Raw genomic sequence first — 22,933 nt, 5'->3', positions numbered from 1 at the left:
AAACACCCTCCTACTACTCAATAAATTGAGACCAGGTAATGATCTGTAGCTTTAATGAGCTGAAGTAAGTTGGTGTGAAACTGTGAACAAATAACAGAAATGATGCAATAAGTACATGAACTGCATATAAACATATCACATATCAGCATACAGTAGATAGACTAGTGCACACAGCAACATGGCTGCATGGATAGCTGACTAGGCCTCACTATACAGTTGAACTACTAACTAGCTGCCTACACAGAAATAACACACAATACATGTCTACAGCTAGTACTAGTCATGCAGATTCATAGAAAACAGTAAGAAAGAATGCCTTACCGGCTATGCAGCCTTTAGTGGAAGCACGGAGAAGATTCCTCAGCAGAGAGCATGTGAAAATGGCAGCTTCTAGAAGGCTACTCCCTTCTTGTCTGGTGCATGAGGTCACAGAGGAGGAGGAGTAACAGAAAGGCTGAACTTAACTGAGAACAATGTAATGCAGTGGTCAATAGGTGGCGCTGTCCTACCTCATTCTAACACAGGATAAATCCTGTATGGATTAGCACCCATTTTAATGAAAGATGTCTGCAAGACATGACATGCACATTGTACTACCTACCCAGTACTGCATTTACCTACTACTAGTACCTGTTGTGTTTAGTTAACCCACCTCATCACTGCATACACCTACGTTTGTGTTGAGTGAACCCACCTCGCTGCACATAACTACCTTTTGTGTTGAGTGAACTTGCGTCACTGCATATAACTACCTTTTAAGTTGAGTGAACTCACCTCACTGCATATCTACCTTTTCTGTAGAGTGAACTCACCTCACTGCACATAACTACCTTTGAGTTGAGTGAACTCAGCTGACTGCATATAGCTACCTTTTGTGTTCAGTGAACTCACCTCACTGCATATATAACTACCTTTGGGTTGAGTGAACTTACCTCACTGCACATAGCTACCTTTTGTGTTCAGTGAACTCACCTCACTGCATATACCTAGCTTCCCCCCCGAGATGGACAAAATGGACAAACCAGGTAGAGGAAGAGGTAGAGGCAGACCCAGAGGAAGGCCACCTGGCACTGGCAGGTCTGTGCGAGGTGGTGTTGCTGTGATTTCGTGCGGACCTTGCCCAAAGTACAGTGCTCAGAAGAAGGCACGTGCCATCACTTCCCAAAATTGTGAGGACGTGCTTGAGTATTTAACACAGAACACCTCATCTCCCGCAGCCACCAGCGCTACAACAAGCACCACATCCGCTACATTTGACACTTCGCAGGAGTTATTTGGTGGTGGTGAAATCACTGATTCACAGCCACTACTGCAACAACAAGAAGAAGGCGCAGGTACACCACCTCATACGTCTGAGTTAGGTGGCGATAGTATGGACGTAATGTGTGAGGAGGGGCATGATGATCCACCTGAAGTTGGTGCAGTTGAGGAGGTGTCTGAGGAAAGTGAAGCTGGGCAGGAGGATTATGATGACGATTATACGGATGTCACGTATGTTCCCAATAGAGGAGATGACCAGGGGGACAGTTCAGAGGGGGAGCCAGAGAGAGTAGGAGGAGACGAATCCATGATAGAAGCAGAGGGAGCTCGTCCTCAGAAACAGCTGGGGCAGTGTCCGGCACCATGTATCGCCAGCTATGGCCAGCCAGCCAACATGCCCTTCAAGGTCAGCTGTTGATGGCACCGTAGTGCCATCACCCCAGGGGGGCTCTGCGGTTTGGAAATATTTTACGGTGTGTGCCTCAGATAGGAGCAAAGCCATCTGTTCTCTCTGCCTCCAAAAATTGAGCCGTGGAAAGGCCAACACCCACGTAGGACAAGTGCCTTACGAAGGCACCTGGAGAAAAGGCACAAACAGCTATGGGAAGAACACCTGAGGAAAAGCAGCACCCCTCAAAAGACAAGCCACCCTTCTTCTCCTCTTCCTCCTTCAGGTGCATCGTCTTCATCCGCTTTCTCCCTTGAACCTTCACAGCCACCCTCCTTCACACCGCCTCTGCCCTTGAGCGGTTCCTGCTCCTCTGCTCACAGCAGTAGCCAGGTGTCCGTGAAGGAAGTCTTTGAGCGGAAGAAGCCAATTTCGGCCAGTCACCCTCTTGCCCGGCGTCTGACAGCTGGTGTGGCGGAACTATTAGCTCGCCAGCTATTACCATACAAGCTGGTGGAGTCAGAGGTTTTCCGTAAATTTGTGGCCATTGGGACACCGCAGTGGAAGATACCAGGCCGCACTTATTTTTCACAAAAGGCCATACCCAAACTGTACCGTGCAGTTCAGAGGCAAGTGGTGTCATCTATTGCAAAGAGCGTTGGGTCAAGGGTCCACCTGACCACGGATGCCTGGTCTGCCAAGCACGGGCAGGGCCGCTACATTACGTACACCGCCCATTGGGTCAACCTGGTGACCGATGGCAGCAAGCAGGGAGTACGTGGCTGCGCAGCGGACCGACTTGTCACACCTCCACGGCTTGCAGGCAGGCCCCCTGCCACCTCCTCTCCTTCTCCAGCTACTTCCTCTTCGCTGTCTACCTCCTCCTCCTCAGCTGAGTGTCAGTTGAACTCTAGTGGTGCTGCCATCTCCTCTTCCTCTCCAGCTACACAGCCCCATCTCCCCAGAGCCTACGCTGCATGCCAGGTATAATGGTGTCACGCAATTTTAGACATGTCTTGCCTCAAAGCGGAGAATCACACTGGAGCAGCTCTCCTGGCTGCTCTTCACAAACAGGTGGAGCAATGGCTGACCCCACACCAGCTGGAGATTGGCAACATGGTGTGTGACAACGGCAGCAATCTCCTTTCCGCTTTGAATTTGGGAAAGCTGACACATGTACCCTGCATGGCACATGTGCTGAATCTGGTCGTGCAAAGATTTGTCTCAAAGTACACAGGCTTAGAGGACGTCCTGAAGCAGACCAGGAAGTTGTGTGGGCATTTCAGGTGGTCTTATACGGTCATGGCACGGCTTGCGGACATTCAGCGGAAAAACAACTTGCCGGTGAGACGCTTGATATGCGATAGCCCGACTCGCTGGAATTCCACCCTGCTCATGTTCTCTCGCCTGCTAGACCAGGAGAAAGCCGTCACCCAGTACTTGTACAACTACAGTAGAAGGACACAATCTGGGAAGATGGGGATGTTGTGGCCCAACAGCTGGACACCAATGCGAAATGCATGCAGGACCATGCGGCCGTTTGAGGAGGTGACCAACCTGGTGAGTCGCGCTGAAGGCACCATCAGCGACTTGATCCCCTACGCTTACTTCCTGGAGCGTGCCGTGCGTAGAGTGGTGGATGAAGCTGTGGAGGAGCGGGAACAGGAACAGCTACGGCAGGAGCAGGCGTGGGACCAATTTTCAGCCAAACCACAGGTTTCCTCAACACCTGCGGCACCACAGAGGGGGGAGGAGGAGGAAGAAGAGGAGTCGTGTGGGGAAGGAGAGGAGTCAGACTCGGATGATTATGAGGAAGGTTTTTCTGTGGAGGAGGAAGAGGCGGCAGCGGCAGAAGAACAACCGCAGCAGCCATCACAGGGGGCTTCTGCTGCTCCACGTTCCCGTGGTATTGTCCGTGGCTGGGGGGAGGAAGAGGAGTTGCGTGACGTCACTGTGGAAGAGCAAAAGGAGATGGAGAGTACGTCTGCATTCAACTTTGTGCAGATGGCCTCTTTCATGTTGTCCAGCCTGTTGAGAGACCCGCGTATCAAAAAAACTCAAGGGGAGTGACCTGTTCTGGTTAAGGGCTCTGCCTCTGACACAGGAGACCAGGGTTCGAATCTCGGCTCTGCCTGTTCAGTAAGCCAGCACTAATTCAGTAGGAGACCTTTGGCAAGTCTCCCTTACACTGCTACTGCCAATAGAGCGCGCCCTAGTGGCTGCTGCTCTGCTCTGGCGCTTTGAGTCCGCAAGGAGAAAAGCGTAATATAAATGTTATTTGTCTTGTCTTGTCTTGTCTACTGGGTGGCCACGCTACTAGACCCTCGGTACAGGCATAAAGTGGCAGACCTGTTACCAACTCCACACAAGGCGGAAAGGATGCAGCACTTGCAGAACAAGCTGTCAATGATGCTTTACAATGCATTTAAGGGTGATGTGACAGTACAACGCAATAAAGGTACCACTGGCAGTATTCCTCCTCACCAGTCCACGCAGGCAAGGACAGGCCGCTCCAGCGATCTCGGGGTGATGTCGGACATGCGGACATTCTTTAGTCCACCGCCTCGCAGTAGCCATTCGGGATCCACCCTCCACCAACGCCTGGACCGGCAGGTAGCCATCTACCTGGCCTTAAGTGTGGATGTACACACTGTGACTGCGAGCAGCGAGGATGAACCCTTGCTCTACTGGTTGCGCATGCTTGACCTGTGGCCAGAGCTGTCCCAATTTGCCATACAACTTCTCTCTTGCCCTGCCGCAAGCATCCTGTCAGAAAGGACCTTCAGTGCCGTCTGAAGAAAGAGCTAGACTCAGAAACGCCGTGCGTCATGGTGACCCGGCCCACACTTGCTTATGCCTCTGATGGATTTTAAAGAAAATTAATAAAAAAATGTTTGGATTTTAGATGGTGCGGATCCTAATAACTTATTTGGATACAATACCCTGTGCACTCCAGGGTTGATCCCTGCACATCAAGCTCCATGGGTGCTGTCACAATTTGAATACTATAGAAAGGACCTTCAGTGCAGCTGGAGGCATTGTCACTGAGAAGAGAAGTCTCCTAAGTCATGACAGTGTTCAGTACCTGACCTTTATCAAAATGAACGAGGCATGGATCCCTGAGGGCTATTCCACTACCGAAGACTAAGTCAGTCCCCACACACAGCATCTCTGCCTGCAGGCCGTTTGACTGCCTTCTCCGCCACCACCACCAAGGTCCAGGACTCTAGGCGGATTCCAGAATTTTTAAGGCTGCTGCTAGCAGCGGCCGCTATACTATTTTTTCTTGGGCATGCACATGCCTGCCTAATTTTTATGGCTGAACTGCAGGCGGCTGCAACAAAAAACAAAAGGCATGTACATGTGCCCATCCCCCTTCGTGATCATTACCTTGCCGCGGTGAAGGGGCTTGCGTATCACAATGAAGCAATGACCGCCGGCTATATGAGTGTCTCGGGTGGGGGTGGCACACCAAAGATAATAATGTCGTTGTTTCATTGTGGTCAGACCAAATTTGATCAGCTGGACAGTCACTGTTCTGTCATTCAGCTACATCGGCCGGGCGAGCATATGGTCTGAAAAGCCACCATCACCTGTACTCTCGTCATGGTGCCCACCAGTCCAGCACGGCCGTCACTATACAAATGGCTGTTTGCAGTCACTGCATACCTTTCACTGCATCTGTGACTGCACATTATACCTGACAGTCAGTGCATAACTTGCACTTGAATGGATACAGTTTCAAACAATTTAAAAATACAACCATCTACATTTTCAAACAATTTTAAAAAATGCCAACAAAAATTGCCCTCCGTAAAACATTCTTGGCAAATTCTTTCGACTTGGTTTGTCTTTCGCTGGCTCAAGGGTCCATCTGACCACAGATGCCTGGTCTGCAAAGCACGATCAGGGCAGCTACAGCATGGGTCTCAGCAGGCTCCCACTTCGGACCGGGATACAACCTTCATTCCCCGCAGTGACGATGGCAGACTTGCCCTCTATAACGGATTCTCGCCGGAGACCAACCTGGTGAATCGCAGTGGCTCAAGGGTCCATCTGACCAGACGCCTGGTCTGCAAAGCACAGTCAGGGCAGCTACAGCATGGGTCTCAGCAGGCTCCCACTTCAGACCGGAATACAATCTTCATTCCCCGCGGTGACAATGGCAGACTTACCCTCCATAACGGATTCCCGTTAAAGGATTTAAAGTTGATTCATTACAATTAGGGCCTCAAAGTCCTGTATTGCATGCCTGCCTGCTGCCCTCCTTGGATGTGCAGTGGTAGCCGTTGCTCAGGCTCCACACCGGATTCCATCCCTCATACCCCGGCCATTACCCGGGGTCACAAATGGCAAACTTGCCCGCCTCCATATGATTCTCATGAAAGGAATGTGGTGTCATCTTTGCCCGCCATAACTGGTTCTCGTTAAAGGATTTAAAGTACATTCATTTCAAATACACAGCAGGGCCTCGAAAGTCCTCCTCCTGTATTGTTATTTTTGGTCACTACCTCGGGGCGGGCGTGCATGCCTGCCTGCTGCCCTCCTTGGATGTGTAGCGTTGCTCAGGCTCCACACCGGATTCCATCCCTCATTCCCCGGCCTTTACCCGGGGTCACAATGTCAGACTTGCCCACCTCCATAGGATTCTCATTGTAGCGGTACTGAACAAGTACACAGCAAGTAGAAAATGTAATATAAAAAAAACGTAAGCTTTTTAACAGTGCCATGGAAAGTTGAGAAGGAAGTCATACATTACCTGACATTACTGAGTGAGGAAGAGCAATCTCTCCATGTTGCGCAGTAGTCCAGCACGGCCGTCACAACACACAACAAACAGCTATTTGCGGTGCTTTACACAGTGAGTTTGGTGTGTCAGTGTGTAGCAGAACTCTAATTACACTCCCTGATTGATGTATACACATGCAAGATGTTTTAAAGCACGTTAGGCCTGCAATTTAGCATTCAATGTGATTTCTGCCCTTAAAACGCTGCTTTGCGTCACATCCAGATTTTTCCCTGGGACTTTTGGTATCTATCCCACTCCGCCATGCCCCCCTCCAGGTGTTAGACCCCTTGAAACATCTTTTCCATCACTTTTGTGGCCAGCATATTTTTTTCTATTTTTCAAAGTTCGCCTGTCCATTGAAGTCTATTGCGGTTCGCCAACTTTTTCGCGAACCGAACCTTCCGCGAACCTAAATTACAGAGTACATTGGGCAGTTCATTCTCTTAACCTTCCTGGCAGTATTCCTGATCCTGAGCTGAGCTCAGGCTAGTTATCAGGAGCTGAAAGTGGTAAGCCCGAGCTCAGCTAGCTAAAACCGCCACTCCTGCTAGTTTCCAGGGTCCCCCGTGCAATCAGCGCTGCCCGGCGGGACCCAGGCTTCTCTCCCCGGCCACCGGGATCCCGTTCACCTCCCCTCTTCTTCCGGGATCCGGGTGGCCAATCAGCGGTGAAGCGTCATATGCATACAGAGGTACGCGTACGTTGTGACATCATCGGGGGGGCACAAAAAATTTAACGTGGACCCAGAGTTTCGCACAGGGCAGAAGCAAAACAGAGATAAATGCACTCTGTATGTATATAGAGAGTTTAGCCTGTCTGATCCCCCCCATGCCTGAACGCTGGCACTGTATAGAAGGAAAACAGAGAAATGTGCCCAGTATGTATATAGAGAGTTTGGCCTGTCTGATCCCCCCCATCTGGACCTGAACGTTGGCACAGGATAAAAGGAAAACAGAGAGAAATGCACTCAGTATGTATATAGAGAGTTTAGCCTGTCTGAACACGGTGGTGTAGTGGTTAGCACTCGCGCCTTGCTACACTGGTTCCTTGGTTTGAATCCAAGTCAGGTCAACATCTGCAAGGTCTACTTATACTGGGTGAACTACCTCTGGCTACCTATACTAGGGTGCTACCTCTGGTTACCTTTAACTCTAGCAACTGTATCATTGTAAGAAAGTAAGCTGTTATTATGAGACAAGGTGGTTTGATAGGGTAAGGGTAAGGGGGGGGGGCGCAATTTCAGTGTTTGCCATAGGCGCTATGTCACCCAGATACACCCCTGTATATGTACATACTGTATAGTATGGTGCCTTTTTTGTACAATTTCACTATTTTTTTAAGCTTATTCATGAATGTAATTATTCCAACAATTTTGTGTTCCGGTCTTTTATGTATACGCAGGATGTCAACCAGGCCTTTATTCTGATATATTTTGGTGAGTTAAGACCTAAGAATTGGAGGCCTAAAATTCTTGGAAAAAATTTTACGCTTTCAGAACCATAAATCCAGACAGAAATGCAGACCCGTTTCTAGGGGCCGTGCAGCCGTGCGGCTGCCCTGAGTGCTATTTGGAGGAGGACGTTGTAATGGAGAGGGGAGCCACAGCCGCAGGGAGGGCAGCCCGACCTCTTCCTCCTTTCCTCCCCCCGGGCGCCCTCCGTGCTCCCCCCCTCCGATGCAGAGTAAAGCGCTGTAAACAGGAACTCGCCTACCTGGTTCCAATCGCCGCTCACTTGGGGGGAGGAAAGGAGGGAGAGGTCGGGCTGCCCTCCCCACGGCTGCGGCTCCCCCTCCATTATGAATGGGGCACCTACCTACCTATCTATCTAACCTATACTGGGGGGGTACCTACCTAAACTATACTGGGGGGCAGCTACCTACCTAACCTATACTGGGGGGCACCCACCTACCTAACCTAGACTGATGGGCAGCTACCTATCTAACCTATCTAACCTATACTGGGGGGCACCTACCTACCTAACGTAGACTGGGGGACAGCTACCTTCCTAACCTAGACTGGGGGGCAGCTACCTACCTAACCTATACTGGGGGGCACCTACCTACCTAACCTAGACTGGGGGGCAGCTACCTATCTAACCTATACTGAGGGGCACCTACCTAATCTAACCTATACTGGGAGGCAGCTACCTATCTAACGTATACTGTGGGGGCAGCCACCTAATCTAGCTACCTATCTAACCTATACTGGGGGGCACCTAACTAATCTAACTTAAACTAGGGGGCAGCTACCTATCTAACCTATACTGGGGCACCTAACTAATCTAATTTAAACTAGGGGGCAGCTACCTATCTAACCTATACTGGGGGCACCTACCTAATCTAACCTATACTGGGGGCAGCTACCAATCTAACCTATACTGGGGGCACCTACCAATCAAACCTATACCGAGGGGCAGCTACCTATCTAACCTGTATTGGGGGCACCTACCTAGCCTATACTGGTGTCAACTATACTGGCTACCAATATTGGAGGCACCTACTTAACTAATCTATACTGAGGGCACCTACCTATCTAACCTATGCTGGGGCCTGGGGGCAACTATTCTGGCTAACTATATTAGAGGCACCCACCTAGCTATCCTGTACTGGTGGCACCTGCCTATCTAACCTATACTGGGGGCAACTATACTGGGGCAACTATGCCTGGCAACCCATACTGGGGAACCTATAGCTGGCTACCTATACTGAGTGCAACTAGATCTGGCTAACCTATACTGCAGGCACCTATACCTGGCTCAGCGGGAGGGGTGCAATTTTTACACCCTCGCCCTGGGTGCATTTTAGCCTAGAAACTGCCCTGCAGAAATGCACCGCCAGGGAGGTTATACCAGAGTTGAAAAAAAAAACATGGAAAACAGGTGTAGCAGGCATATACTGTCAACTGTGCCGATGCCTACCACTCCCCCTGTTCTCCTCTCTGCTCCCCGCATTGTACCTAAAAGCACCCAGGGATCTTCTTCTAAGTTGCCGGAGTCCTGGAGACTGCGCAGGTGCTGGCTGGGCTGAGGAAAACGGGGGTAGCAGTAGGCCTCAAACTAATGTTTACATCAAGTCAGGTAGAGATGAAGAGAAATGGGCACAGCTGCTAAAATACCTCATCGGTCTCTGATGAAGCAGGGCTAGTCACTGCGAAACAGCTGTCAGACTTCGCCATCCCCCCACTGCTGTAACTTGTGTGTGTCTACCCAGCCACTAATAAAGGGTATTTTAGCAGCTGTGCCCATCTCTCTTCATCTCTACCTGACTGAATTGTGGAATATTTTGGGAGCAAGCTGCAGGTAAGCCCAGTGTGGTTGAATCCGTCCCTGCTGCATTTAGTGCCAGTGTCTTCAACCATCTTTGCAACTAATGTTTATATCCATAACAACCAGTTGGGTGGCAGGTGTAACCAGGATTCTAACTAGTTTTACTTTCCCATTGATGCATTACAATCAGTGGTGCTCGAATGTACCCAAATTCGATTCGAGTACACTCGACTTCGGGTCTGGGTCAAATTCGGATTCGGCCGTGATCTTGACCATAGAATTCGATTCGAATTCGAGTCGTGATTGGTAATTGAATTCGGGTAATAGTCATGATCACGAATTTGGATGGCCTTAAAGCAATTTTTTTTAAAAGAAAATCACAATTAAATAGGTGTAATTGAAAAAAAATTGATGGAAAACTTTTTTTCTGCATTTCTTGTTTATTCTTCTTCACCGTCTTCACCTTCTTCTTTTTATTCTCTCCATCTTTTTCTTCACTGTCTTCTTTTTCTGTTTTACCTTCTTCTTTCCCATCACCATCATCTTCATCATCTTCTTCTTCACTGGCACCTGGTTCTTCTTCTTCACCTGGTTCTTCTTCTGGTTCATCCTCACTTGGTTTTTCATCTTCCTCTTCACCTGGTTCTTCTTAGTTTTCTTCTTCTTCTTCTTCTTCATCTAGTTCTTCTTCTTCTTCTTCTTCTTCATCTAGTTCTTCTTCTTCTTCTTCTTCATCATCATCTGGTTGTTCTGCTTCATCATCATCTGGTTCTTCTTCTTCATCATCATCTGGTTCTTCTTCTTAATCATCATCTGGTTCTTCTTCACCTGGTTCTTCTTCTTCCTCTGGTTCTTCTTCTTCTTCTTCTTCTTCTTCTTCACCTGGTTCTTCTTCTTCACCTGCTTCTTCTTCTTCTTCTTCTGGTTGTTCTTCTTCTTCCCCTGGTTCTTCTTCTTCTTCCTCTGATTCTTCTTCTTCTTCCTCTGGTTCTTCTTCTTCTTCTTCTTCCCCGGTTCTTCGTCTTCTTCATCATCATCTTCTTCTTCTTCACCTGGTTCTTCTTCTTCACCTGGTTCTTCTTTTTTCTTCTCCTGCTTATTCTTCTTCTTCTTCACCTGCTTCTTCTTCTTCTTCTTCACCATCTTTTTTTTGTTTTGTTTTGTTTTCTTTTGTGTTCATATTCTTCCTCTTGTACCCAACTTATTGTTTTTTTCCCTTACAGAACTCAAGTGTTGTACATTTTTTTTCTTCAACAGCATAGCTAAATTTGTGGCGTAATAAGTAGTGGCGCATGACAGCAGTGCATAATTCTGTGGACCTTGGAGGTGGGAACACAGACAGCAGGAGGTTAAATACAGCAGCAGCAGGAGGAGGAGGAGGAGTGACGTGTGACAGCAGGCAATGTAACGGGCCATGGTACCTAACGTTGGTACCACGGCTGTAGTAATAGCAGGAGGTTCTGGACAGCAGTCGTGAAGCCCACATTGTGTCCAATACACAACTGGGATAGCACAGTTTTCAACCCAGACACCTCAGAAATATATATATATTTATTTTTTTACAAAAAAAATGTACCTATTGTAGTGGCCTAATAGCTAGTGGCGCATGACAGCAGCGCATAATTCTTTGGACCTTGGAGGTGGGAACACAGACAGCAGGAGGTTAAATACAGCAGCAATGATTTAGTTGAGGGTGTCGCAGACAGGCAGGAGCTGGTATTGCAGCCTTTGATTTTTAACTAATGGGGAAGAAGCGGAAAGGTTTTAAGACAATTCCTTGAGGCCAATCGGAAGCTCCTGATGAGTCTTTCGAGACGAAACACGTAGGGCGGAGCCTACAGCGGTGCAAGGAACTTTAGGTCGAATGGTGGTGCGGATTGGCGTCTTCTATGTTTACAGAGGCTGATGCAGTGGGAGCGGTGTCCTGGGAACACCATATGCTACACGCTTGTAAATTCTGAAACAATGTGAGTGCAATATTTGTTTTTAAAACTTTTTTTAATAAATAGTATCAGACTATGGTCGCCCCCTTTTGAGTTTTAGTGTGTGGCTGATCGGAGGTCTGAGAGGGACTCTGCGGATATACATGCTGCTCATGAAAGGCTGGGAAATCTGCGCTGCCAGTGAATACATAACCCCCCCAAAAGCGATTCATATACCTCTTATCCTAGAGGTCTCCTGCCTGTCACTCATGAGGTGTTGTATTTTGTGGGAGAAAGTTATTGGTCTCACTGGTGAAAGTGGTGAAGGGAACATTTGAAACCTACAGTATTGCCCTATGAAATTTTTTGTCTCCTTTTAAAGTGTGTGCTTCTGGTAGCCTTTGGATGGAATATTCTCTCAGTGAACTGTGTTGCATCCATTTGGGACTGTGAGCCTGCAGTGCGATAACCCTATGCATATAAATACAGCAGCAGCAGGAGGAGGAGTGACGTTTGGCAGCAGGCAATGTAAGGGGACATGGTACCTAGCATTGGTACCACGGCTGTAGTAATAGACACCAATAGCAGGAGATTCCGGACAGCAGTCATGAAGCCCACATTGTGTCCAATACACAAGTGGGACTGCACAGTTTTCAACCCAGACACCTCAGAAATATATATATATATATACTGTATATATATTTTGCTGCAATCTCCTCTCCAGCTACACAGCCCCAGCTCCCCAGGGCCTATTCTGCATGCCAGGTACGATGGTGTCACGCCATCTTAGATATGTCTTTCCTCAAAGTGGAGAGTCACACTGGAGCAGCTTGTAACCATCATAGAGGCAGTTGCGGCGAACAGCACCGCCGCCACAGCTGCCCCCGTGCCTCTGCCCGTTCCTCCGGTATCTAGGACGCCGAGGATGGGACTGTCACTTGCTCATAAGATCGCTGTCTCGCGCGGGCGCGCGCACAGACAGGACTTTTATGCTGGGAGGAGGCTCGTCAGCTGACCTGCTGGTCGGCTGACGTCAGAGAAGAATCACGGCGCCCCGGATTGGCTGTCAGCAGAGGGGCGTGCCTGTGAGGTCTCCTCTGCTTCTTAAGCCTTCGGGCTTCATTCGGGCGCTGTCTGCTGTCGTGAATACATTGGGCTTGATTCACAAAAGAGTGCTAACTGTTAGCACGGCCGTTTTCGCATGAATTTTCGCATTGCACGCAATCGTGAATTTACACGTGAAACGATAACGTTTTCGCGCGCAAACGCAAATTTTACCGCGAAATCGCTAACGTTTTTGCGCGGAAATTTGCATTTGCGCGCGAAAACGTTATCATTTATCGTGGAAATTCGCGTTCGCGCGCAATGCGAAAATTCGCGCGCAAACGGCCGTGCTAACACTTACCACTCTTTTGTGAATAAAGCCCATTGTGTAAGCGCTCAGACCTAGTGAGGTTCCTGTTGATGATAGATGTATATGCAGTGTTTGCAATATACATCTATCTATAGTTAGCTCATTGATTGTATTATTGATCTCCTGTGTTTGACTCTGGCTATACTCTGACTCTGCTCTAGCTTACTGATTCTGTGCTTTTGCCTATCTGCCTTAAGTTGCTGAACCCCTTGCCTGATTACTGATTACTCTTCTGCCTTACGTTTTCTGTACTGATACTTCCCTCTCTGTTGCCAAACCTTGCCTGTCTGACCTTTCTACTCACCAGTGGGCCCTCACCACTGGTGAGGTGTGCTATATACCCACCAGCTCCTCTGGTGCGGTATCGCTACTCTTCCTTAAAGTGACTAATAGTACCTTACCAGCTCCACTGGTAAGGTCTAGCTAAACTATTCAGTCACAAACTCTGCTAATACCTTTTCAGCTCCTCTGAAAAGGTCTGCTCCAATTAGATTGTCACTTAAACTGATAGTACTTTGCCAGCTCCTCTGGGAAGGTCTACCCAAACTATACAGTTACCGTTACACTAGTGCCCTCCAGCACCTCTGGAGAGGCCTAGCCTTATTGGGTTCTGAGGCTCATCAGTTCCACTGATGAGCACTCATTTATCCATTATTCCCACCAGCTCCACTGGTGAGGTGTTGCTTAGTGACTGATAGTACCTTCCCAGCTCTTCTGGAAGGTTTAGACAAAACTATCCGAGTCACTTGTATTACCTTTCCAGCTCCTCTGGAAAGGTCTAGCGTAGCTTCTCTCGCTACCTGTTTAACTAGTTCCTTGCCAGCTCCCCTGGAAGGACTAGTCAGTCTATTCCTGTATTTCTCCTAGTTGGACCTTCCAGCCCCTCTGGAAAAAGTCTGTGTTGTTATCTGTCTGATTGCTGCTGGTCTCTTGCCAGCTCCCCTAGGCGGAGACCAGCAATACTATTTCCTGTACTCTCACTGTGCGTACCTTTCCAGTCCCTCTGGAAAGGTTTTGCCAAACTATACAGTCAGTGTACTGATATTACCTTACCAGCTCCTCTGGTAAGGTCTCGCAAAACTATTAAAGTTACGGTTGCACCAAGCACTTTACGCTCAGCTCCTTGTGCTGCTATACTGGTATTATTGGTGATTATGCAGATCACACATAATCAGGTATAGCGTCTGCATTGTTGGCGATTCTGCAGATCACCAAATAATCAGACACCTGAGTTGCGACACCCAACCGTTACACAGCTCTTCTGGCTGCTCTTAACAAACAGGTGGATCAGTGGCTGACCCCTCACCAGCTGGAGATTGGCAACGTGGTGTGTCACAACAGCAGCAATCTCCTTTCCGCTTTGAATTTGGGAAAGCTGACACATGTACCCTGCATGGCACATCTGCTGAATCTAGTCATTCAATGATTTGTGTCAAAGTTCCCAGGCTAGAGGACATCCTGAAGCAGGCCAGGAAGTTGTGTGGGCATTTTAGGCGGTCTTACACTGCCATGGCACGCTTTGCGGATATTCAGCGGAGAAACAACTTAGTGGTGAGACGCTTGATATGTGATAGCCCCAGTGGCGGACACTGACAGCTGTGGACCCCTGTGCAAAATTCCAACTGTGGGCCCTTGACATGCAGCTAAAAGTGGGTGTGACCTAAACAAAAGTGGGTGTGGCTATATCAAAAGTGGGTGTGGTCACGCATTGCATTTATTTACAAATACAGTCCGTAGCAACCTTCCCTGAGGCCCAGAAATATGTATACATGATGTATGCATTATACAGTGTATTGAACAAAAGCAAAAAATGCAGCTAGAGGTTGTTAATAAACCAATCCTGCCATTACAACATAACACTGATCCCTTGCTCACTCCATTTAATACTCATGCTATTGCAATTCCCTCTACACAGGCATCACACATAATGATCTTGCACAGGCTGCAGGTAGCACAAAGCACCATTGCCAGGTTGTTAATAAATCAATCCTGCCATTACCACATACCACTGATCCCTTGCTCACTCCATTTATTACTCATAAATTAAAATCAATACTCTTTATCAAGACTTGCTTACAAGCTGCAGCCCTGCACTGCACCATTATCCCTATTCCCTACCCTTCTGGACTGTGGTGATTCCCCCATATGCCATTCCAGGGGTGCAGCAACGTTTTTTGTAGCCTAAGCGGCCCACAACCTGTGCCCCCTTCCTCAAGGGAGTGGCACGCTTTGGCAAAAACATTAAGGTGGCTATGACATGATGTTGGCGGAGCCACTTGCATGACGCTATCATTTCAATATGGACCACTAATCTCTGATCTCTTTTGTTACCCCTGTCCTGTGTCACCTCTGTTCCCTGCGTCTCCTCTGTTGCTGCACCTATTTTGTACCCCTCTGTGTCACCTCATGTCCCCCTGTGCCTTCTTTGTCCCCCTCTGTGTCACCTCTTGTCCCCCTCTGTGTCACCTCTTGTCCCCCTCTGTTCCCCCTGTGCCTCTTTTATTCCCCTCTGTGTCACCTCTGTTCCCCCTGTGCCTCTTTTATACCCCTCTGTGTCACCTCTGTTCCCCCTGTGTAACCTCTTGTCCCCCTCTGTTCCCCCTGTGCCTCTTTTATTCCCCTCTGTGTCACCTCTGTTTCCCCTATGTAACCTCTTGTCCCCCTCTGTTCCCCCTGTGCCTCTTTTATTCCCCTCTGTGTCACCTCTGTTCCCCCTGTGTAACCTCTTGTCCCCCTTTGTGGAAACACGTGCGGTTATGCCTCTTTTGCCCCATGTTACCTGTTGCCCCCCTCGGTGTCACTTCATCTACTCTGTTCCCCTGTGTCACCAACTCTTGTCCCCCACTGTATTAAATCGTCCCCCCACAGTGTTTCCTCTGTGTCACCTCTTGTGACCCTGGCTTCCCCCGTGTCACCTCTTGTGACCCCCGGCTTCCCCCATGCAACCTTTTGTGCCTCCAGCTTCCACCCTGTCACCTCTTGTCTTGTGCCCCCAGCTTTCCCCAATGTTCCTTCTTGTGCCCCCGGCTTCCCTTCATGTTACTTTTTGTGCCCCCGGCTTCCCCATCACCACTTGTGCCCCCGGCTTCCCTCCCTGTGTCATCTCATCCCCCAGCTTCCCCCACATGTCATTTCTTGTCCCACCAGCCCCCTCTGTCAACTTTTGTGCACTCAGCTTCCCATGTGTCACCTTGTCCCCCCAGCTCCTCCCTGTGTCATCTCTTGCCCTCCCCAGCATCTCTTGTTCCCCAGCTTCCTCGTCATCTCTTGTCCCCCCAGCTGCCTCCTGTGTCATCTCTTGTTCCCCCAGCTCCCTCCTGTGTCATCTATAGTCCTCCAGCTTCCCCCCTTCATCTCTTGTCCCCCTAGCTCCCTCCTGTGTCATCTCTTGCCCCCCCCCCCCCCAGCTCCCCCATGTCATCTCTTGCCCCTCCAGCTCCCCCATGTCATCTCTTGCCCCCCCAGCTCCCCATGTCATCTCTTGTCCCCCAGCTTCTCCCGTCATCTCTTGCTCCCCCATGTCATCTCTTGTCCCACCAGCTCCCCCATGTCATCTCTTGTCCCACCAGCTCCCCCATGTCATCTCTTGTCCCCCAGCTTCTCCCATCATCTCTTGCCCCCCCAGCTCCCCCATGTCATCTCTTGTCCCCCAGCTTCTCCCGTCATCTCTTGCCCCCCCAGCTCCCCCATGTCATCTCTTGCCCCTCCAGCTCCCCCATGTCATCTCTTGTCCCACCAGCTCCCCCATGTCATCTCTTGTCCCACCAGCTCCCCCATGTCATCTCTTGTCCCCTAGCTTCTCCCGTCATCTCTTGCCCCCCAGCTTCTCCCCTGTCATCTCTTGTCCCACCAGCTCCCCCATGTCATCTCATCCCCCAGCTTCTCCCGTCATCTCTTGCCCCCCCAGCTCCCCCATGTCATCTCTTGTCCCCCAGCTTCTCCCAACATCTCTTGTCCCCCCAGCTCCCCAATGTCATCTCTTGTCCCCCCAGCTCCCCAATGTCATCTCTTGTCCCCCAGCTTCTCCCCTGTCATCTCTTGTCCCCCAGCTTCTCCCCTGTCATCTCTTGTCCCCCCCAGCTCCCCCATGTCATCTCATCCCCCAGCTTCTCCCCTGTCATCTCTTGTCCCCCCAGCTCCCCCATGTCATCTCTTGTCCCCCCAGCTCCCCCATGTCATCTCTTGTCCCCCCAGCCATCTTGTCCCCCAGCTTCTCCCCTGTCATTGCTTGTTCCCCCAGCTCCCCCGTGTCACCTTTTGTGCCCCCGATTCCTGTATCACCATGTCCCCAACTCCTCCCTCCCTGTGCTCTGAAGGCCCCCTAAAATATTTTACTGATATACTACTATTCATTGTATCCCAACTCTCAGGGCTGGTGCAGACCCAGAGCTCTTCTGAGCGCTTTTTAAAAAGCTAGCGCTTTGATAAGTGCTTGGCTAATATATGTGAATGGGATGTGTTTTTTTTTCCCCAAACGGGTCCTGCAGCATTTGAGGCGATTCGGCCTCAATGTTAAGTGAAGGAAAGTGAAAAATCACTTGATGCTACTTTTTCCAAGCGGTTGTTTTTTCCCACAAAAGCTATACACTTTCCACTCTACTGTACAAAACATTAAAAAAAATGCTGCACCAAAACACTCCAAAAATCGATACGCATACCTAGGAAATCGCCAGGCACATGAGAGAGAGAGAGAGAGAGAGAGAGAGAGAGAGAGAGATGGGGAAGAGAGAGAGAGAGATGGGGAAGAGAGAGAGAGAGAGAGAGAGAGAGAGAGAGAGAGAGATGGGGAAGAGAGAGAGATGGGGGAAGAGAGAGAGATGGGGGAAGAGAGAGAGAGAGAGATGGGGAAGAGAGAGAGAGATGGGGGAAGAGAGAGAGAGATGGGGGAAGAGAGAGAGAGATGGGGGAAGAGAGAGAGAGAGAGAGATGGGGGAAGAGAGAGAGAGAGATGGGGGAAGAGAGAGAGAGAGAGATGGGGAAGAGAAGAAAGTAGAGGGAGAGAGGTTTGTTATTGGGACTTGCAGAAGAAAATAAAAAAGAAGACAATTCACCTTCACTGCTCCTCATACCTCTAAGCTTCTACTGTTTCTCTATGACCTTTTGGCTGGTTGTTTTGGGGATCCTGGGAAAGTCAGCTGGAGAGCAGTGGATGATGTTCTGGCTGCAGGTCAGCACATAATTTGTGTCTGAGGGGCAAGGGGGATAAAAGCAGCGTATAGGGTCAAAAGTTCAGGCAGAGACAGAGCTGTGTGTCTTCTGCCTGAACACAGACAGCATAACGCTACATGTACAGAGGTACAGAGCGAGGAGAGCATCTAGAAAAAAACAGCAAGACATATATTTCTAAGTCAGCTGCAGGCTGACTCACAGTGCACAGCCACTTACTGAACAGTGCTGCTTCGTGCTTCCGAATCCCTACTACCCGGGACATGTACTCTGCTCTGCAGCATGCAATTTATTTTCAGAATCTGCTGGGGAAAGAGGGGGAGGAGCGACACATGACAGCATTTCGTGCTGCTTGCTATTCAAGCCTCCGTTCCATTTTGCTGGAGCAGAGGCTTTCCTAATCGGGGCCAGTTACTTATTGGTGAAGGGGGGCCCACAGAGCACAAGGGGGAGTGGTGACACAGGAGGGGGAAGCTGCGGACTGCGGGTGGTAATAAAAAAAAAAAAAAAAGTTTTAAAAACGTCAGCAGTACTTAATGGCCCCTTCAAGAAACGGAACTTGAGGGGCCCCTGTGCGGCTGCACGACCTGCACGGCCGTATGTCCGCCCCTGGATAGCCCGACTCTCTGGAGTTCGACCCTGGTCGTGTTCTCTCGCCTGCTAGAACAGGAGAAAGCCATCACCCAGTACCTGTACAATTACAGTAAAAGGACATAATCTGGGGAGATGGGGATGTTCTGGCCCAACAACTGGACACTGATGCGAAATGCATGCAGGCTCATGCAGTCGTTTGAGGAGGTGACCAACCTGGTGAGTTGCAGTGAAGGCACCATCAGCGTAGAGTGGTGGATCAAGCTGTGGAGGAGCGTGAACAGGAACAGTTATGGGAGGAACAGTTGTGGGAGAAATTTTCATCAGAACCAGATGTTTCCTCAACACCTGCGGCAGCACAGAGGGGGAGGAGGAGGAAGAGTCGTGTGGGGAAGAGGAGTCAGACTCGGATGATGAGGAAGGGGTTTCTTTGGAGGTGGAGGAGGTGGCGGCAGAAGAACAACCGCAGCAGGTGTCACAGGGGGCTTGTGCTGCTCAACGTTCCCGTGGTATTGTTCGTGGATGGGGGGAGGAGGAGGACTTACCTGATGTCACTGAGCAAGAGCAAGAGGAGATGGATAGTACATCTGGATTCATACATCTTTGTGCAGATGGCGTCTTTCATGCTGTCCAGCCTGTATTAAAAAAAACTCAAGGGGAATGAGCTGTACTGGGTGGCCACGCTACTAGACCCTCGGTATAGGCACAAAGTGACGGACATGTTACCAAGTCACCCGAAGGCAGAAAAGATGCAGCACATGCAGAACAAGCTGGCAACTATGCTTTACAATGCATTTAAGGGTGATGTCACAGCACAACGCAATAAAGGTACCACTGCCAGTAATCCTCCTCCCATGTCCACGCAGGCAAGGACAGGACGCTCCAGCGATCTCATGGTGATGTAGGACATGCGGACATTCTTTAGTCCAACGCCTCGCCTTCCGGATTCACCCTCCACCAACGCCTGGAATGGCAGGTAGCTGACTACCTGGCCTTAAGTGTGGATGTAGACACTGTGAGCAGCAATGCCCCCTTGGCCAGGGCTGTCCCAATTTGCCATCCAACTTCTGTCTTGCCTTGCCTCAAACGTCCTGTCAGAAAGGATCTTCAGCGCAACTGGAGGCATTGTCACTGAGAATAGAAGTCGCCTAAGTCACAAAAGTGTTCAGTACCTCACCTTTATCAAAATGAATGACGCATGGATCCCAGAGGGCTTCTGCCCGCCCGAAGACTAAATCAGTCCCCACACACAGCATCTCTGCCTGCACGCCGTGTGACTGGCTGCCTGCCCCAAGACTAAGTCGCTCCCCACACAGCACTTCTGCCCGCAGGCCGCTTGACTGCCTTCTCCACCACCACCAACAGGGTCCAGGACTCCAGGTGGATTCCTGAATTTTTAAGGCCGCTGCTAGCAGCGGCCGCTATAATAATTTTTCTGGTGTGTGTACATGCCTATAATTTTTCTAGCTGCACTGCAGCTGCAACAACAAAACAAAAGGCATGTACATGTGCCCATTCCCCCTTCGTGATCATTACCTTGCCGCGGTGAAGGGGCTTGTGTATCACAATGAAGCAATGACCGCTGGCTATATGAGTGTCTCGAGGGGTGGCACACCAAAGATAATAAGGTCGTTGCGTCATTGTGGACAGACCAAATTTGATCAGCTGGACAGTCACTGCTCTGTCATTCAGCTACCTCAGCCCGACTATATGGGCTGGAAAGCCGCCATCACCTGCACTCTCATCATGGTGCGCACCAGTCCAAAAAAAAATAAACAAATGTGGAGTGATCAGACCCCACCAACAGAGAGCTCTGTTGGGGGGAAAAGGGGGCGGGATCACTTGTGTGCTGTGTTGTGCGGTCCTGCATCATGGCCTTAAACCTGCAGTGGCCAATTAGGGAAAAACAGGCTGGTCTTTAGGGGGGGTTAACACTGCGGTCCTCAAGTGGTTAAAGGATTTAAAGTTGATTCATCTCATATACAGCAGGGCCTCGAAAGTCCTCCTGTATTGTTATTTTTTGTCACTACCAAAACGTGCATGCCATGCCTGCTGCCTTCCTTGGATGTGTGGTAGCCGTTCATGCTCCGTTGCCCACAGCGTGCCTGCTGCCTTCCTTGGATGTGTGGTGGTGGTAGCCGTTTCTTAGGCTCCCACTCCGGACTGGAATCGAACCAGGATTACCCAGCCATTACCCGTGGTCACCATGCTACTGAGAAAGTACCATAGAAAGTTTCACAGAAAGTTGAATGAATGGCAGACTTGCCCTCCATAACACATTCTTGGCAAATGATTTCGATTTGGTTCATCTTGCGCTGGGTCAAAGGTCCATCTGACCACAGATGCCTGGTCTGCAAAGCACGGTCAGGCAGGTACATTACTTATACAGCAAATGGATATTATACTTGGATGTGGTAGCCAGTTCTCAGGCTCCCACTCCGAACCGGAATCGAACCTTGATTCCCTGGCCATTACCCGTGGTCACTCACAATGACAGACTTGCCCTCCATAAAAGATTCTCGTTGCAGGTACTGAACAGCAAGTAGAACAAGTATTTAAAAAAATAGATGTAAGCTTTAACAATGGTAGAGAAAGAACCATCGAAAGTTGATTAGGCAGCCAGACATTAGCTGACATCACTGAGTGAGGAAGAGCAATCTCGACATGGTGCGCACCACTCCAGCACGGCCATCACTACGCAAACAGCTGTTTGCGGTGCGTTACAATACAAAGTGAGTTTGGTGTGTCAGTGTGAAGCAGTACTCTAATTACACTCCCTAATTGATTTATACACATGCAAGATATTGTAAAGCACTTTAGGCCTGCAATTTAGCATTCAATGTGATTTCTGCACTTAAAACGCTGCTTTGCGTCCAATCCAGAATTCTCCCCGGGACTTTTGGCATCTATCCCACTCCGCCATGCCCCCCTCTAGGTGTTAAACCCCTTGAAACAACTTTTCCATCACTTTTGTGGCCAGCATAAGTGTTTCTAGTTTACAAAGTTCGCCTCCCTATTGAAGTCTATTGCGGTTCGTGAAAGTTTGCGCAAATCGAACATTTGGCAAAGGTTCGCGAACCTAAAATCAGAGGTTCGGGTCATCTCTAGTAGAGATCCTGCTTTTTCAGGAAACACAACCTTGCAGTGTGAAAGTATCCTTAGCCACTATGCTGCATGTGTAGGAAAGTGGAAAAATAAGAGACATGATAACATAGTATTTTTAGTTTGGAACTTTTTGCTCTGCCAGGCCAGCTGTTCAGGACAACTGATGCTACATGGTACATTGATCACTTATAAGTGATTGCTTTATGATTGCTGCTTCTGACTGCTGTTGACCTGTGTATTGATAGTTTTAGGCCTCTTTTCCACGGACAGCTCAGTAAGCAGTGACCAGGCAGCAGTGAGCAGTTACCAGGCAGCAGCAAGCATTTGCCAGGCAGCGGCAAGGAGTTGTGAGAGTTTAAGAGACATTTTTCTTCCTATAAACTGCTCATGGGAAAGAGGCCTTAGCCCTTAGGCCAGCAATGACAGTTTTCAGAATCTTTCAGCACAGGTCCCCTTTCTTTTCCAGTGGTGAATTGTAGACTTGCTATCAAAGCATATGTTGAAGATTTCCTCTGTTGGGGCTGGTGCACACCAGAGCGGTTCTGGAGCGTTTTTTAAAATGCTTGCAGGGGGAAAACCACTTGGCTAATGAAAGTGAATGGGATGGTGCACACCAGAGCGGTTCGTTTTTTCCACAAACGCAAACTCAGGGGCTGCAGCATTGTTTAGATTTCTGAGGAGTTTCTGCCTCAATGTTAAAGTATAGGAAAGTGGAAAACAGCTCCTCAAAACTCTAGCGGTTTTTGGAGCAGATTTCAGAGGGGTTCTAGGCATGTTTAGAGATGTTTTCTAAACATGCCTAGCGTTTTTGGGAGCGTTTTTGTGTAGCAGATTACAAATATTGTTACAGTAAGGCTACTTGCACACTAAGACGTTGCGTTAGGTGCCACGTTAAGGTCGCATAACGTGCACCTAACGCGACGCCTGGTGCTCTTCGATGTGGACGTCAGAGTGAGCCGCGTTGTGCAGCTCACTCTGGCGTCCGTGATGCCGCGATGCGTACTCTTGGACGCATGCGGCATCACGTGGTCC

At 49.3% G+C, this 22,933-nt stretch overlaps 1 long non-coding RNA gene across 1 annotated transcript; it reads right to left on the bottom strand.

The window, feature by feature from the left end:
* Positions 1-36: 36 nt before the first annotated feature.
* On the bottom strand, positions 37-568 carry LOC137520315 (uncharacterized). The gene is made up of 2 exons (XR_011021652.1): positions 322-568; positions 37-80 (listed from the first exon to the last, which is right to left on the bottom strand). It is a non-coding gene; the product is annotated as an uncharacterized lncRNA (long non-coding RNA).
* Positions 569-22,933: the final 22,365 nt, after the last annotated feature.

This window comes from Hyperolius riggenbachi, chromosome 1 (assembly GCF_040937935.1).
Source record: "Hyperolius riggenbachi isolate aHypRig1 chromosome 1, aHypRig1.pri, whole genome shotgun sequence".
NCBI classification, from domain to species: Eukaryota; Metazoa; Chordata; class Amphibia; order Anura; family Hyperoliidae; genus Hyperolius; species Hyperolius riggenbachi.
Note: the sequence above shows the minus strand (reverse complement) of the source record. Positions and strands in the feature narration are given on the sequence as shown.